At 34.5% G+C, this 5,418-nt stretch overlaps 1 pseudogene; it reads right to left on the bottom strand.

Annotated features, from left to right (window-relative positions):
- Positions 1-451: 451 nt before the first annotated feature.
- On the bottom strand, positions 452-1,480 carry LOC124236786 (olfactory receptor 4C11-like; annotated as a pseudogene).
- Positions 1,481-5,418: the final 3,938 nt, after the last annotated feature.

Here is a 5,418-nt window from a genome sequence, read left to right as displayed (position 1 = left end):
AGCCATATGGGTTACCTCTTATGACCACATTCATAAGGACTAGAATAAAATCTAAGAAAATAATTGGTGCAGGTGCACACACATTCACATTCTGTCATTTGTTATTGCATTTCTTTCTGAAGAGAAATATGTACAGCAAGATATATTACCATGTGAATATGGCCAAATGTTGATAGAATTCAAGTAAGGGTCATCATAGTTTGTTCAAAATGATTATGGACTTTAAGTAATCATATTCTAATTCAATCACCTCAGAATAAGGATAATATATATTATATATTATACATATATATTTATAATATATATTTATATAGACTCAGATTTCAGATTTATTAATTATTTGACTCCCAACAAGAATATTTTATCTTTTCTACCCATGAAACAAAATTAAGGTGTTAAGAAAGTGTACATTAGAATCCCTATCTATCAACTGAAGTCGTACAGTGCTACATCATAACTTTTTCATGGCATTTTTCACTTCTGCAGTCCTCAGTGAATGGATCTGAGGGTTGAGCAAGGGTGTCCCAATTGTATAAAACACAGCCACCATTTTGTCTATTGGAAATGTGGTTGATGGTCATATGTATCTGAACATACATGGACCAAAAATATGAGAACAACAAAAGCAAAATGGGAGGTGCATGTGGAAAGGGCTCTCACTTTCCCTCTGCACTATGATTTCTCAGAAAGTATAAGATGACAACATAAGAGATAAGCAGAATTGTGAAACTTGTCATGCATATGGCCCCACTTTTAGAAACTAGTAAACTTATCACATAAGTGTCCATGCCGGCAAGTTTCAAAAAGGGCTGTAAGCCACAGAAATAGTGGTCCATCACATTAGGGTCACAGAAGGGCAATCTCAAAGCCAGTAAAATCTGTGCTGAACAGTGGATACAAGATCCTGCCCAGGCCAGATCACCAACACACCATAGACTCACCAGCTGGTGATGGTTGCATCTGACAAGGGCTTACAAATTGCCATGAGACCTAAGGCCGTGAGGCTGAGCACAAAGATTCCCATGTAACCAAAGAAATGGGCTCCAAAGAACTGAGTCATGAACTCCTTGTAGGAAATGCTCTTCTGAGAAAGGGCATCCACAATCAATCTGGGAGCTGTGGTTGTAGAGAAGGAGATGTCACCAAAGGACAGAGAGATAGGAAGAAGTACATGAGACTCCCAAGGGCCCTGCATGTTCTAATAGTCACTACAATGAGCAAGTTCCCCAACAGAGTCACACGCACAAACACACATATATCTCACGTATTATGCATCTTATCTCTGTGCTTTGAAATCTGAACAACACTATTGCAATATAATTAAACACTAATATTGTTGGATAATCTCACCTGAAGAAAATATTCCCAGTTCAGTTGATTTATTTTTGTGTCCATTATCCCTTGGATGAAATATGCTTTGATTTGACAATGCTTTACCTATGCCTCTTGTATTTAAGATGCCAGCTTCACTGATGGTCATGATATAACAAATATCTGGATAATATTTGGAGTTTTTCATAATTTGAGAAACTACTTTTTATGTCTTTACTGTACTCTTGAGCTTATCCCATTAGAAGATTGAGCCTCTCACGTATGAATTGGACCTGGTATAAAATTTCCATGTCTATAATGTAAGTAGTGCCTTTTCTCATATATATCCTTCTTTACCCTAAATTCTCCAAGCTACTTCTTCTAAAACATCCCATAATTCCAATGTATACTTTTATCAATTTTCTATTTCACATCCTTTTTCATAGCATATATAGTTTATGTGACTGAAATCATCATATGATATCATTTTGTGTTCTGATTTTGACTTACAATTCTTGTAATAGTTCTCCTGTTATACTTTCAATAGTTTAATTACCGATTTAATGGTCTAATAATGTATAAATTTTTATAAAAATGTATTTAATTAGCCATTTGACCATTGAGATATACTCTTCCATCTTCATTCTCATAAATAATAATTCTACATATAACTTTGGGATTATTTCTAAAGTGCAATATTGCTGCACCAAATGCTAGAGATTACCATTGTAAGTGATAGGTATTAAAAGGTTTTTCAATATTTGTACCCTTTTATTAACTATATTTTTATTATAGAATGCATCATGATCATCATACAATATTCAAAGTAAACAGAAGGTCGTGACAAGTAAAATTAAAATATCTGTCCCAAATGTTTGAATAATTCTACTCTCTAGAAATAACTACTTTATGTTTCTTTTTTTAAAGATTTTATTGTTCCTTTTTCTGCCAAAACTCGCCAGTACATAGTTGTATATATTTACTTGTGGGTCCTTCTAGTTGTGGTATGTGGGATGCCACCTCAGTGTGCCTTGATGAGTGGTGCCATGTCTGCACCCAGGATCCGAACCGCTGCACTGGTGAAAACTTGGGCTGCTGAAGCAGAGCGCACAGACATAACCACTTGGTCATGGGGCTGGACCCCTACTTTTAGTTTCTTGTATGTCCTTCCAGAAATATTCTACAAGTATGTTTGCACATGTGTGTATCTCTATATCTATTTTTTGGCCAGTATATCAAGGTTGATGATTTTGTAGAAAAGCCTGATGAACATTCAAACAAACAAAGATTATCTTAAGACATTATCTTATTATCTCATTTAGTTAATAGGAAAAATTGTGTTTTTATTATATGCATATAAGTTTTTATTACCAAGCAAGTTTCACATTTTTACTACATTTTTAATTAAAATATTTTCCTTCTGAGAATCTTTTACCTTTTATCAGCTCATATTTTGGAATGTTTGTATTTTATCCAAGATGGATTTTAATCTATCAAGATAATTACATCTCTTGGCTAAGAATAAAGTTGTCGGGGCCAGCCTGGTGTCATAGTGGTTTAATGTTTATGCCCTGCTTCAGGGGCCTGGGCCTACATCCTGCTCATTAAACCATGCTGTGGTGGTGTCCCATATACAAAATAGATTGGCACAGATGTTAGCTCAGGGCCAATCTTCCTCAAGCAAAGGGAGGAAGATTGGCAGCAGATGTTAGCTCAGGGCCAATCTTCCTCACAAAAAAAAGAATACAGTTGTGGGAGTCAGATGGCCTGAGTTCAAATCCCAGTATCAGTAGTTACTAGCTGCAATGTCTTGGGAAAATCACTTTAGACATAATCATGGTTACTACTCAGATAAAATTAGAAAAGATTTGGCTCATAATAATTAAAAACTATACAAGCTTCAGCCTTTGCTATTTCCACAAACTTTTTTCAATTTTACATATACCAAGTTATGAATTTCCCCATTTTAATTTAGTCTGAAAATGTTTTAAAGTCATGGTATTTATTTATCTCTCCTCCATAATTCCATAATTATCTTTCATTTTAAATATTGAATCAAAGTTGTCTGGAGTTATTGTGAGGAATGAGGAAAACACTTCCTGTTCTTAACAATTTAATATGAGCTGTAAGATGAATGCAGATAAGATCATTAATTATATGTCACCATGTGATTAGTAGTAGACAAGTAGAAACTGTCTGCAGAGAGGAATAAAAGTTCCTAAAGGACAGGTAGTGGTGAAAAATTCAGAATTATATTAACAGATGAAATATAAAGGTAACTGAAGAGGCAGGTTCTAAACCAGGTTCTTTGAGATGCAAATATTCACAAACAGAGCTGAGAGGTGGGTTGGCACAGAGATTAGTGCATAAAATTGGAAGCCACACTGAATAGATTCACACACACCCAACTGCCCATCAGGGTGTGATATTCAACAAGTCCTTTGACATCTTTGCGTGTCATTTTCTACACTTGTAAACATAAATAATAAGAGAATGTACCTTTAGAGTTGCTTTGAATGTTATGGAATTCATTGCGTACAAAGCATCTAGAAGATGCAGATGTGCAGCACCTGCACGTGGAGTGGTTACTTTCATTACGGTTATTAGTATTGGCTTTTCAAGAAGTACTTTTTATTTTTGAAAAATATTAATTTAAATTGTTCATTTATCTGTAATAAGGTGGCACAGCTGTTTTAACACCTTAGGTTCCTTTGCCGACTGGCTGAAATTTTACCAGAACTGTGGATCATATTAGTTTTCACCTGGTGATCAGAAGCTAGGAATGACAATTCCAAATATCTTTAATAATATTTAAAAGTAAATAAAAAGTGTAAAACAGCTTCAAAATATGGAGCTCATGACGAGAGGAAAGTAGAAATAAAATAGGTCCATGGCTGTGAAAAAGTGTGGTACCCAGATATATTAAAATCAGAGGAGTGAGGACATTTTGGATGAGAGAGATAAAATCAAAGATTTAATGGTGAAGATGGGGCAAATGCTTTATCAGGCTAATAAAGAGAAGATCGATATGAAACTTTTAGTTTAGACAGACTAAAAAGTCACAATAGAAGAGCTTGTAAAAGTACATTGTCCTCCTGGCTGAAGACCATGATAACTAGGTTATGAAGTTTTAATATAATGTTATTGGTGAAATATAAAATTGGGAGGCATAAAAACCATGAGAATAACTTTTATTAATATTTCTTCAGTACCTTAGAACAAAAATCACTCAAAGCAGTTTAACAAAATGTAGTCTTTTTTTTTTACTAAATTTACTTTAATTGAACTTTGAGGATGTCTGTAATGAAGAGCCTACCTACCACCTTCAAAGTGTCAGAATTCCACTAAAAACAACTGTCTTTATATTCTCTGCACTTAGAAACACAGTGGAAAGCATACAAATGGATTCACTGTGGCCCCAATCAAATGAAGACTGGGCTTGCAGGCATCCCAAATATGACTCAGTGATGACTTCAGATTTGTTATTTCCTTTATTAGAGAAGATTGTAGGTGTTCACTCTCAATTAAACTCTGTGAAAAATAGCAAAATTAAGTAACTCTCCTCAGCTTTAAAAGAATCCTTTGTTATTGTGGTTGTTTTTAAAACTTCTTTTTGGGGGGGGAGTTTTAGATTTGTAGCAAAATTAAGAGACAGGTACAGAGATTTCCCAAATATTCCTACCCTTACACATGCATAACCACTCCCATTATCAACATTACCCCCACCCCAATGTGCTGAATTTGTTATAATTGATGAACCTATATTGACACATCAGAATCACCCAAAGTCCTCAGTTTACCTGAGGGTTCACTCTTGGTGATGTAGATTCTATTGGTCTGGATAAATATGTAATGACACATATCTATCATTATAATATCACACAGAGTATTTTCACTGTCCTAAGAACGGGATTATTTTTATATAACCAAAATATACAAGGGAATAATTTCTTTTACACAGTATTTAATGCTCATTAAATTGTAAATAGAATGTCTCACACAATTTACTGGAAGAAAAATAAGACTTTGGAGTGACATCAGCATAATGGCAGAGTTATTTCCTTTGTCTCTCCCGTCTAAGTTATAGCTAAAGGGACATCCATTAAC

This window comes from Equus quagga, chromosome 3 (genome assembly GCF_021613505.1).
Source record: "Equus quagga isolate Etosha38 chromosome 3, UCLA_HA_Equagga_1.0, whole genome shotgun sequence".
NCBI classification, from domain to species: Eukaryota; Metazoa; Chordata; class Mammalia; order Perissodactyla; family Equidae; genus Equus; species Equus quagga.
This window is presented reverse-complemented; position numbering and strand designations above follow the sequence as displayed.